This window comes from Mirounga leonina, unplaced genomic scaffold, assembly GCF_011800145.1.
Source record: "Mirounga leonina isolate KUSES-001 unplaced genomic scaffold, KU_Mleo_1.0 Mir_115, whole genome shotgun sequence".
In the NCBI taxonomy this organism is placed as follows: Eukaryota; Metazoa; Chordata; class Mammalia; order Carnivora; family Phocidae; genus Mirounga; species Mirounga leonina.
In genome coordinates this window covers 36,609,064-36,622,068 of record NW_023270268.1, presented here as the reverse complement: position 1 = coordinate 36,622,068, position 13,005 = coordinate 36,609,064, and the positions used below count along the sequence as shown (strand labels likewise).

The window sequence follows — 13,005 nt, the reverse complement described above, 5'->3', positions numbered from 1 at the left end:
CTTGTTTGTTGTGTGGCTTGTCTTCTGCCCTGCTCCGTATGCTGTGTAAGAAGCCAGGTTTAATCACACGGTGAATTGCCATTGAGTTTGGAATCCTGAACCTGCTTTAGAATTGTGATTTAACGGGGTGCCTGGGTGGCTCAGTTGGTTAAGCGACTGCCTTCGGCTCGGGTCATGATCCCGGAGTCCTGGGATCGAGTCCCACATCGGGCTCCCGGCTCGGCGGGGAGCCTGCTTCTCCCTCTGACCCTATCCCCTCTCATGCTGTTTCTCTCTCTCTCTCTCTCAAATAAATAAATAAATAAATAAATAAATAAATAAATAAATAAAATCTTAAAAAAAAAGAATTGTGATTTAACTTTGCTTTATGATTGAATAAAGCTGACATCGCGGAAAGATACAATCATGTGTGTGCCTTCATAGCGTGCTTATGACGACCACCAAATTGATAGTGGTCATCTCTATTGTGGACTTTTCAAAATTTACTCATATATTTTAATGCTTTGTTTTTACAATGCATTATGTACAAATAACAATATTAGTAATGACAGCAGAAAATGTGATGTTCTTAAGTCAAAAAAGCAAGCTATGATAAAGCATATACAGTTTGAGCTCAATTATGTTATAAAGAAGATATATTACAAAACTGGACCGAGGGGTTTGAAACAGGGCTGGGAGTGGGACTTTTTACTGTTATACTCTTTAGAATTTTGAACCTATTGCTATTTTTTAAAATCATTAAAAGACAATTTTTAAAGGAATGCTGAAAAAATAAAATGGACCCTTGATGTTATGAGTGGTTATGACTGGGATTTACAAGTAATCCTACTTTTCTTTGAAACAAATTGCAAGGGTGAAAGACTGGTTTACAACTCTGTAAGTAGGTGGTAAGGTCCTGGAAGACTTCTCTCACTTATAGTTTTCTGTATTTTCCAAACTTTCTTAAACAAACATTTATTACTTTCAAAATTAGAAAAAAAGAAAGTTGCAGAACTTCCTTAAATTATTTTTTAAACAATGCAGTCCAGGCGCGCCTGGGTGGCTCAGTTGGTTAAGTGTCTGCCATTGGCTCGGGTCATGATCCCGGGGTCCTGGGATCTGGGCCCCTATGGTTGGGCTCCCTGCTCAATGGGGAGCCTGTTTCTCCCTCTCCCTCTGCCCCTCCCCCACTTCGTGCATGTGGGAAAGGTCACCCAGCTTTCACGTCCTCTCCCAGGGTGCCAGTCTCCCACAATCACTTCGCCCTGGAAACTCTTCGAACCCATCCTTTTGTGTTTTCATGGAGGCTTCATTACATACGCATGGCTGATTAAATCGTTGGCCACTGACAACTGATTTGACCTCCAACCCCTCTCCCCTCCCAGGGTCTGGGGATGGGACTGAGAGTCCCAACCTTCTAAAGGCCTGGCTGGTTCTCCTGTCAACCAGCCCCCCTCCTCAGGTTACCTGGGGGCTTTCAAGAACATCGCCTCATTAACATAACAAAAGACATCTCCATTGGTCCCATCACAGGAAATTCCAAAGATTTTAGGGGGGTCTGTGCCAGAAACAGGGACGAACACATCTCTATTTCTTATTATAAATCACAGTAGAGGTTCTAAGGATCCTCCTTGTCCCATTTTGTTATTATGCACATTCCCTACAGCCCTTAGCACTAAGAAGGCACCCGGTAAACACCAGGGGACTGGTCCAAGTTCCCGTCTGTGGATTGAAATTTCCTTACCTGGAAACAAAGCGCTATCCATTCAGCCCTGGGCTTAGACGAGTAGGAAGGTTCCTCTCTGCACCCCACCCCCCAGCACTGTCAATTCCACCTTAACAAAATTGGCTGGGGACGGAGAAAGAAGGGAACCACCCTGGGGTCATTCATCACCGGAAGGCAGCTGACAGCTCTGCTACACCCAGGCAAAGTCCTCATTTCCTCAGGAGCCGAGCAAACCTGCGGGCTGGTGAGAGCAGGTCCCTTCCCGGGCAGTGCTCACATCTTCCTCGCCTGGACGGAACTCCTCATGGACTGGGGGGCAGCACCTCATGGTGAGACCACAGAGATGACCCGGCCTCTCCCCACAGGCCAGCCCAGGGCAAGGCCAAACCTCACATGGTGGATTTCAATGTGCTCACGGGATGGGTAATAGGCACAACCAGGCCAGGTTCTGAGCCAAGTGGCCAGAAGTATTGGTAGGAGTTGAAAGGAGAGGGAAAAAATTGTAAACCAACTTCAGAACCTCATCCTCGGGGCCCCAGGAAAGTGTTTCATCAAAAATCTAGCTGGCACGTATCTTGATATGTAATGACAGTTTCAACTTTCCTCACCAACTACATGCCGGTGACCTGGTGCCAGCCTCTATTTTTACAGCCTGAGTAATGCCTGGGCAAAGGACCAGACAAGAATCGGAAACAGAGGGGCGCCTGGGTGGCTCAGTCGTTAAGCGTCTGCCTTCGGCTCAGGTCATGATTCCAGGTCTTGGGATTGAGCCCCGCATCGGGCTCCCTGCTCCGCGGGGGGCCTGCTTCTCCCTCTCCCCCCGCTTGTGTTCCCTCTCTCGCTGTGTCTCTCTCTGTCAAATAAATAAAATCTTTAAAAAAAAAAAAAAAAGAATCAGAAACAGAGGGGTGGGGCAGGAGAGGTGACGGCGCAAGTAATGGGCCCATATCCTACTCCACCGTCAGCAGCCAAGCCTTCCTCAGATTCCTGCCCACCCTCCCCAACAGCCTCATTCCCTCTTCCGGCCCAGACCCTGTGCTCAGACCCTGCGCTCCCCTGGGGCTAGGACCTTATCTGCTTCGTTCACCGCTGTATTAAATGAGCGAATGACCACACTGCCCTACCGCAAGTCTGGCACATTGGACCTACTCACCGTTCCCCCTGAAGCCCCACATGCCCCTTCTCAGAACTCAGTGGCTGCACCCCTTTCACTCTCTCGGCCCATGTGCCTTCTTGACCTGCTTAACTCCTGCTGAACGTTTTTCTTTTTAAAGATTTTATTTATCTGTCAGAGAGAGAGCACAAGCAGGGGGAGAAGCATGTTCCCCGTTGAGCAAGGAGCCTGATGCGGGGCTCGATCCCAGGACTCTGGGATCATGACCTGAGCAGAAGGCAGATGCTTAACGACTGAGCCACCCAGGTGCCCCATCTCCTGCTCATCCTTAAATTCAGCTCAAAAGCCGGCTCCTCCTGGAAGCTCCCCCTGATCCCAACGCTAGGTGAGCCTCCCCCCAATACTGGGCAACCACAGCCTTCCCATAACACTCATCAACACAGGGGCTCACTTCAGCTTCCTTGCCTGTCTACCCCCAGGGCTAGGTGGACACGGAGCTGAGTAACAGCAGGTGCTCAGTAGGTGTGTGTGGGAAGAAAGGAAGGGAGGGAGGGAGGGAAGAAGGGCACCAAGGAAGAGGGCACCAAGAAAGACGCTGCGGATGGAGAGGCACTTGTCACAGAAACCTACAACAAACTGAACAAGAACACTAACACCCAGTAGATCAATGGATCATTCATCAGACTGAGAAAAAATAGCAGGAAGTGGTTGGGGAAAATATTTCTCAAATCATTGGAGTGGGAAGCAGAGGTCACTCTTTCCCGCATCTTCTCCCTTCCGGACGTGGGCTGGGGTGGGGGCTGAAGAGGAAGAAAAACTTTGGAAGTCTAGGTGAGTGGGGGCACTTGAAAGGCTCACAGGCTCAGAGCTCCTCTGGCCCAGGGGTGCTGAGGGCCATTTCTTCTGGGGGTAATCTTCAACTGCTGAGTGGGATCAATTATGACTCATTCTCATAAAGCTGTTAAGAACATGCCCTGGGTCAAGAAAGAGGGATAATGAGGACCTGCTATTGTCCTGCTAGCCCAGTTCCCAAAGGTAGGGACAAAAGTAGGGATTTAAGACAGATGATCCAGAAATAAAAGACTATTTTTGGTTGGAGCCTTCTTAGCACAGTATTTCCTTGTAAGACAGACACCCCCAGCTGTCCCACAATATTCATTCCTTCTTCCTTGCTAAGAGAATTCTGATTTTGGCGGGGGTGGGGGGTCGGGGGGGAAAAGTGTGGTAGAGATTGCCAGCTAATCATGAAACCCAACTCCTCTTCCTCCTAGGCACTGGACCATGTTCCCCAGCCTCTCTTGCAGGAGGTGTGGCCATGTGTCTGAGCAACTTCCCCTCCCACCCCACTGCCAGAATTAATTCACCACCTCCAAGCTTGGCCCATAAAATTCTCCCACACACCATCCTCCCTGCTCCTTTTTCTTCTGATTGATATAAACAAGCATGGCAGTCTTAAGAGCCTGGGTCCCTTAATCACCCCTTGAAGGAGAACTCCCCACGAATTAGAAACAGCCATTTTGGGATTTCTGTGTGTGAACAAAAAGTAAATGTCTACCATATTTGGGTCATTAAGCCTATTTGGGTTGTTTGTTTAGCAGTAAGCCCACCTAACTATTCTTGGCAACAATGTGCCCTGCCAGATACTCACATGGCCCTTTAAACTGGGAGTGGTCTGCTAGGTGTTTTGGGGAAAATGTCTGCTTTCCTGGGGCGCCTGGGTGGCTCAGTCAGTTAAGCGTCTGCCTTCGGCTGAGGTCATGATCCCAGGGTCCTGGGATCGAGCGCTGCATGGGGCTCCCTGCTCAGTGGGAAGCCTGCTTCTCTCTCTCCCTCTGCCCCTGCTCTCTCTCACTCTCTTAAATAAATGAATAAAGTCTTTAAAAAAATTAAAAAAAGAAAAGAAAATACCTGCTTTCCTGATAAAAAGTACAGATGTTGCTGGCGCCTCCTTCCTGCCCCAGTCATCTTGCCATCATGAAGGACAGGCCAAGAAAAGAAGAGAAGGCTCAGTCCAGACGGACATCAGCTGCTGAAACTAATGCTAGCAACCACCTACCTTCGGACATCTTGTTACAGGAGAAAAATAAACCATTATTTGCCTAAGCCCCTAAAGTAAGGCTTTCTGTTACTTGCAGTCAAAAGCCAACCTGACTGCTTTGCAACCGCCCATGCATTCATTCATGCAGCCTTTACTGAGGCGTATTTCTTGCCAGTCCTTGTGCTAAGGGGTGAAGAGTCAGAGACAAGCTGGATGTGGCCCCCTGGCCTCCAGGAGCCCCCCGGCAAGCCGGGGAGACGGGCCCATGAGCAGACAGCCCTCACGCAGCAGGAACAGATGCTATGATGGTACACAGTGTCCCAAGGGAGTGTGAGCATGGAGTGGTGGGCGGGCACTGGGGCAAGGAGTTCCCAACTCCCTTTCTGGCATTCAGCACACCGAGAAAACACTCCTCAAGCTCAAAAGCAAGTAAAAAGAATGAGCTATGCTCAGCCAAGCCAACTGCAATTACTTACTGTACGTTGAGTTGTTAAACACCATCAATTAATGCAGCTGTTCCAAGATAATCAGCAGTCATGAAAGCAAGATGCACAAGAGGAGAAAATAAAAGTATCATATGCCACTAACTTAGAGATGCCGTAAATGAGAGGAACCAAGAACGAGGCAGCCTTGCCGACATCTTCCCACCTGCTGATGTTAGTCATCTCCTGAAATACACCTTCTCTTTCTCAAAAAAGACCCAGTGATTTTTCACCTTGAAGACAGAGCCAAAACAGAATCAACTGTCTGTGCCATGACCTTTAACCAGAAATGTCCAAGCTTTGATTTCCAGGTCTGTGTTTCCATTAGGAACTGTGATGGAGACAGACAAATTGTCGACAAAAGATGACCCCATCTGGGAAATCGAGAGGCATCCGAGGCCAGAAAACTTAGAGCACTCTGTTTAACTCAGTTCTGCCTACATACAAATAAATGGTTTTTAAAAAAATGAATGACATTATTTGCCATGTCTTTATCTTCCAAGCATGGGGCAAAAAACCCAACAATACAACAAAACTTCATTTACTTCAAATTCCAGTAGTTTAAAAATGAATAAAAATAAGCAGGCTCCTCATTAAGAGATCTATCAGGTTTCCAGCCTGCCTGCCAACTTATTAACGTAAGTGCTCCAGCGTAGAGCCAAGGGCGTACCAATCACACTCACACAAGCCAGAGAGGAGCTCACGTTCCTGAGGCAGTGATCCCAGGCTCCCTGGTACACGGCCCACGGCTAGGGCCCCTCTCCAGGCCCTGATGGCAGGGGCTAGTCAGCAGGCTTCCAGTGGGAGTTTCTTTGTAAGTCACACAGAGCAAGTGAGGACCTCCCTTCTCCAAGAACGAGTTATTAACCCAAGCCTATCAACACAGTTTCCCAGAGATCTTCCACGTCCAGAAGGTTCTGGCTATGGCAGACTCGGGCAGCACGGGAGTCTGGCCTTCTGCCTCTGGCAAGTCTCCTCCCCACCCTTGGGAGCAGCTGTGCCAGTCCTCACTCAGAACTGGGTCCCTCCTGGTATTGCAGGCTTCTAGGGCTGCTAAAAGACCAGTCCAAAGCAGTGGCCAGGGCAGTATGCTGTCCACCAGGACCAGGAGCAATGCTGGCAAACCAGGTGAGTAAATACTGAGTTTACGGTCTCTTATCACACTTCCCACTAACAACCTGAGGCCAAGAGTTATAGTGAAAACATTACCAACCAGCACCTGTCGGACGCAGACCAATCAATTGAGTGCCTACCTTAAACAGCTGGCAAGGCCAAATCACACCAGTGTGCACCTGCTGAAGATCACCAGCTCCCCCTCCTGCCATGGTCAACCCTTTATAGGTCCACCCTAGGCTCTCATGACCGCAATAGGTGGCCGAGAGCCAGGTGAATGCCTGGGCAACGTCTGTACTACCCTTCGTGTCCTTCGCTGTGAACTTAAGTATAAGTGTCCTCTGTGCCAGAGGGACAGAGACTACGTGTGTCTTAGCCACTCTCCTATATCTATCAACTCCGTGCAGCTGGCTGGCACCAAAAATGTATTTTTAAGGAATGAATGAATAGCAATAACAGCTAACATTTTTATTTTTTTAAAGATTTTATTTATTTGACAGAGAGAGACACAGCGAGAGAGGGAACACAAGCAGGGGGAGTGGGAGAGGGAGAAGCAGGCTTCCCGCGGAGCAGGGAGCCCGATGCGGGGCTTGATCCCAGGACCCTGGGATCCTGACCTGAGCCGAAGGCAGACGCTTAAGGACTGCGCCATCCAGGCGCCCCAACAGCTAATATTTTTAAACCATACCATGTGCTAGGCACCGTTCTAAGTCCTCATCATGATATCTCACTTCAGCCTTACAATAATAGCATCTCATTTTTATCATCATCATTATCATCATCATTATCATCATCTCAATTTTACAGGTGAAGAAACCAAGGCACAGAGAGGTTAAGTCACTTGCCCAAGTGTACAAGACCAGTAACGGCAGATCCAGGATTCAAAGCTAGCCTGGTTTCAGAGTCTACACTCTTCACTACTGTACTATGCTGAATATACAAACTCAGGTACTCTAGTATTAGGAAGTCATCAGCAGAGAACCTCTGAAATCCACAAGCCCTTAGAAATCCTTCCAGGTGGTTTCTGGTGGTGCTAATCATACTGTTTTTGTCTGTTTGACCTGCAGAACATTTTAAAGAAAGCCTATTTTTACCCCTAAGCAGGAGACTACCTATAATTTTCAAATAACTATGTAGCCACATTTGGTTATCAAGCAACTGTAGCAGGAATATCTAGGTTTACACAGTATTTCCCTGCTCAAGAGTTCTGAGCTCTAGAAGCCTCTGAAACCCCCGGGGTCCCGTCTCCATCTCTAAGATCCCAGACTTGCTGGAAGGATTGAACGAGATCATGGACTCAGTTGCCCATTTATAATGGTAAGGTATTGCATAAGCATAATGTATGATATTAATATATTTCAACAAAATGACCTATTAAAATTTCTATACTCACCAAAATTCTATACCTGCCTACACTTCTATGGAAGTTCCTGTTTATATCTCTGCACATTTTACAATTTCTTTTTTTTTTTTTTTTAAGATTTTATTTATTTGAGAGAGAGAGAATGAGAGACAGCATGAGAGAGAGGAGGGTCAGAGGGAGAAGCAGACTCCCTGCTGAGCAGGGAGCCCGATGCGGGACTCGATCCCGGGACTCCAGGATCATGACCTGAGCCGAAGGCAGTCGCTCAACCAACTGAGCCACCCAGGCGCCCCTCTGCACATTTTAATAACAATGTTTAAACCTTAATAACTGTGTCCCTCCATTATTATTTTTGACCTTCCAGACATTTCTACTATAATAATGTTCTTCCACCTTAATCTACCTGCTTCTTTCATTTGAGAAGCATAAAGAGTTAACAAGGCAGTAAATGTTTTATTCTAACTTCAGATTCTTCTATATTAGTTGACAAAATTAGCAAGCAAGAGCTTCATTTTATTTTATAATTTCAAAGCTCAAGATGATATGGCTGTATCTCTGAAGGCCTAATGTTGGATACTGCATCCAAGAATGAGGTGGGCCTAGGAAAATAAGCTGTGGTTTTGTTAGTTGGAAAGACACATGTCTCCCTCTAATTGAGGGGTAGGACAGATAGTATTCAAACTATTTGTAAATTTGGTGTAAATTATGACTCCAACCACAAATGAGCATAGAGAAAGGGAGGGGTGTGTCAAAACCAGGTGCAATAATTTTCACCTTAGTTTGTTTTTTAAAGCTCGGGTTTCCATGCTATTGATTACAGCTCTCTCTAAGGAAGTCGGTTATACGCAGAGGCACACAGTGGTAAGCACATGACAAAAGGATACCCCATAATATGGAAACGTGAATGTGTATGTTGCGGAAGTGACTGGGCAAATAGCAACAGAATTTTCAAGTTCCTACAGATGTTTGAGTTCCCCAAATTCTCTTCCACCCCAGGGTACCAGCACACGAGGCAGCTCCACTGCTGTGTGTAGTGCGGAAGGAGAGACTGGGGACTGGGGACGGGACAGAGGAGGGAGGGGCAAAGGAAGGGAGGTAGGGTACCTGGATGAACCAGCCAAGAACACACAGTGAAGGCTGCCTCCTGGTGCAGGAACTCCTCCACGAGGCCCCTCTAAGTTCCTTTTTCAATCATTTTATCTTTTTAATCATTTATCTTCCTCCATGTTCCTGGGACTGCTCCCCTCTTCATTACTGATTGAGCGGTTCCTTTCCAAAAACCAGGGGTTTCCCCAACGGAGGCTCAAAACGTTCAAAACAGCATACTGGTTCTGGAGGTGGAAGCTAGCAGGCCAGAGTCTGTGGCTCGGTTGGATAACCCTGACCCTCCTGCCTTTTGAACTCAGGGCAGACGCTGTGATTCATTCGCGGCTGCCCTGCAGGATCTGCAAGGTTGAGGGGCTTCAGAGGGCCCTAATCCATCTGCCAGGCTGCCCAGCAGGTTCAAGAAGGGTCCCCGGAAGGCTGCTTCTGTCCAAAGGCCCACCATCCTACCAACAAGCAGCTGTTGCCTCTTCTTCCCCCCTAGTGGGGGTGCACAGACTCTGCCAGTTGCTTCATCTTTTCTGCTCCCCTTTGTGCTCTCCCCTCAGCATCTCAGGTGTGAGGTGACTCCCCAGGGCCAGATCCCAGACCAACATCACTCAAGCCATTTCCAAAGGAGCACAACCCTCCCTCAAAAACGTAAAAGAGCTCTGGACTCTCCCACTTTGCTAAGGCCAGCTCTCGGTTGTTCTTCAAGGCCTTCTAGAAACCAGAACAGTGAGCCCAGCAAACCATATTTCAGGTTACCATGGGGCTATTCTTCCTCTCAGTGACTCTGCTCCTCATGGTAACCCCTGGACCAGAATGTGGGCACATGTCCTCATCCACCAACCAAAAGCCTTGACCCAGGGCAAATCCTGGGGCTGAAGTCTACCCCTTCTGTTTTTCCAGAACCCTGGAGAGTCTCCCATCCTTTTCCCTACCCACCTTGAGATAGCAGGCACCACCACCCCTCCCAGTCTCTCTCCCTCTCTGTCTCACTCACAGACTGCAGGCAATAATTAAACTTCTAGAAAACAGATTTTCACCAGCTGCAGGAATTCTCGGTAAGAGCCAGACCCGAAGACAGAGAAAGTCTGTGTAAGAAAGATAAGCCCATGACAACCCTGGACCTGTGGGCAGTGCCGGGAATTCCCACATCCAGGTAACATTCTGAATACCAGCCCTTCCCGGACTCCTGGAAAAAAGTGGTGTGAGGCATACCCACTCCCTCAGCCTCTGGCTGTTCTTCAGGGCTGGCCTTTGCTCAGTCTGTCAGTGGGTCATAGCCACCTCCAACAGACAGAAACATCCTCATAAAACACAGCCTCCCTCCCCCACTCCAGAGCTGCAAACCATATTGCCAGAAATGTCTAAGAGGCGGTACTCCCCACTCTCCATGGGCAAGTGATCTGGAGTGGACAGCAACCACCGGACCGAAGATGGTGCCCCCTGAAGCAGCCGGCAGGGCTCCGCCAATGGCACTCAGTCTCCCTGAGGGCTTCATCCCGTCACACACAGGGATGAGGGATGCCTGAGGTGGGGGGATGCAGCCACAGCTCAGGGCCCTATAGGATAAGCTGTGCAGGACTCGTTCCCTCAGCCAACAGCCTTAGCTCCCCAGAGTGCCCAGCATTTCCTCACTCCAATTCTAGGATGAGGACAACTGATTTCCTTCGTGGAAATTCTGGAGTCCCCACGGAGGTCAGAGACACAGTGATCAGAGCCTGACCCACAAACTGAGCTCTCTGCCCCAAATAAACATGAAAATGAGTTTCTCTCTCTTAAAAAAAAAAAAAAAAAAAGTTTGTCTCCAGTGACATTATGTACTTTTAAAAAATTGATGAATTTAAGGATAATATTTTGAAAACAGTGAAGCACAATGGAAAACATAAGTTATGGACTCGGACTAGATTGAAGAGGGGGGATCCATTTCTTTCCTAGATAAACACGGAGTACCTGTCACTTAGAGGGTGCCAGGCTGGGTGCTGAGGCCCTCTAGCTAGTGGGGCATCTGACAGCCAACAACTCAGCACCCAGCAGTACGGTGAGGACTGAGCAGATGCCCGCAGCCATCTATGGGCACTCAGAGGGAGCCCACTGAGCCCCCGTGTGCCCTTGGGCTAATTACTTATTAATTCACTCTTCAATGCTGAAAGAATATTGAGCTAATTACTATTCGGGCCAATCAATAGAAAAAAAAAGTTACTGATCCTGCAGTTTCACAAATGCTCAGAGTGTTGTGCTTCAGAGGCCAAGTGGCCCATCCTGTCCCTGGTGCCCCAAAGCAGCCTCCCAAGCATGAGTGAGGGTGGGCTGGCCAGGAACTAATCCCTGAAAGAGAAGTATCCCCTACATGTCCTTTCTCTGAAATAGGCAATTAATTTAAGTGAAGACTTAATGAAGGCCAGGAGAAGGGATGGGGCAGATTCAAGCACTGGCTTCCAGGCCGTAACCAATACATCTCCACCTCTCTCTAGGGACCACGAGGCTTTTCAAACCATCTGCTTTAAACTCTCTTCCCACAGATGTCCAGAACTGAACACCAACACCTCTAAGGAGAAGGAGTTGTTGCCAAGCCCCGTTTGCAGGCACGTCACGTTTGTAAGGCTGGGCTGGACACGGTCTGCTTCACACTCGGGTTCACCCGGGGGCCCTCGGCAAACAGCAACAAATGTCCCCAAGTTGGGAAGCCCTCTTGGGGCCCCCGTGGCCATCCACCCCACGCTTCCCCATTCGCACGGATCTAATTCCACATCTCTCCTGATTTTTACTTTTTGAAAGCCTCCAAAGCATCCCAGCCTTCCCAGGAAGGCACTGGCCACCCAGACGGTGAGAGCCTCGCTGAACGCCCAGCGGAGCGGGAAAATATGGCTCCACATCCTTCTGCACCGCTAATCCTTTCACCATCCACAGGTACAACTTGAAAGACCGCTGCTGCCACAAAGAAAGCAACCGGCTCTAAACCAATTCCATTTTTGTGTGTGACAAACAAAGCCGGCTTCTTCAGAAGATCGCGACAGGCGAGCAAACGCAACGCCGTGGGGTCTGAACCACGCAGCCCCAACCTGAGCACCCAGGCATGACAGCCCGCGCGCGCAGCGGCCCCTCGGCGGGGTCCCCGGAGGCCCAAAAGCGCGCGGCGCAGGCAGCTGCGGGGGAAGCCAGCCCCACCCCCGGGAAAGGCCGCGAAGTTGCCGCCGCCTTCTCACCTGGAGACCAGCAGGTTCTGAAGTGCCGCGGGATCCCGGATCCCGGGAGCTCGAGAGCCGGCTGGAATTAGGCGCAGAAACGCGGGGGCCCGGCGGGAGCGGGTTGGAGGGGCGGGAGGCGGTGGAGGCAGGCGGGGCAGGAGAGGCGCGGGGCTGGAGGTGGAGGAGCCAGAGGCAGCGGGATTGGGGGAGGCGCCCGTCGGGAGGTGGGGGCGAGGGCGCGGGAGAGGGCGCCGGAATCGTCGGCAGAGTTGGAGGGTGCTGAGGCTTGGAGATAGGGGAGGGAGGCGCGGAGGGCGGGGTGGCTTGGGGAGAAAGCGCGAGTCGGGGGCTGGGGTTTGGGGGGCTGCGGAGGGAGCGAGAAGGGAGGAGGGAACTCAGGCGCGGGTTCCAGACCCGGTGTTCCGAAGCCCGCCCCAGACCCCAGCACTATTCTCCCACTGGAGACTCTGCCCCATCGTCCCGGCCTCGGAGCTTCCCGAGGACCCCCCTCGGGCTTTCAACCCCGGACCCGGGGACGCCTGTCCGCCTCGAGCCTCCACAGCGCTCAGCCGCAACGGCAGCCAGCCCGACCCCGGCCCGCTCCCACTCACCGTCCAGGGTCCCGGCCCGGCTCCGGCCCCGGCTCCGCTGCTGCGCGCCCGATTCGGCGCTGGCCGCCTGCTCAGCCCGGCGCGGGGGGGCGGCGGGGGGAGGCGAGGGCGGCGCGCGCCGACCGCCTGGCCGCGCGGCATGCCGCAGCGCCCCCTGCTGGCCGCGCCCCCTGCTGGCCGCGCCCCGCGCCGGGCTCCCTCGAGCTCCGCCCCGGAGGCGGCGATGCGGGGCGGTCCGGCCGGGGAGAAGGGCGCGGAAGGGTTAGCGGAGAGGACGTTGACCCGGGGAGGCCAAACAGTCC

The 13,005-nt window shown here is 50.7% G+C and overlaps 1 protein-coding gene across 4 annotated transcripts in view; it reads right to left on the bottom strand.

Moving 5' to 3' along the window:
- Nucleotides 1-12,783, bottom strand: part of PXYLP1 (2-phosphoxylose phosphatase 1) — a 69,486-nt gene extending 56,703 nt beyond the window's left edge. For all 4 annotated transcript variants that reach the window (XM_034995943.1, XM_034995937.1, XM_034995951.1 and 1 more), the window contains exon 1: nucleotides 12,704-12,783. The gene's annotated coding sequence lies outside the window, so the exon portion shown is untranslated. The remainder of the gene's footprint in view (nucleotides 1-12,703) is intronic.
- Between the last annotated feature and the right edge of the window lie 222 nt (nucleotides 12,784-13,005).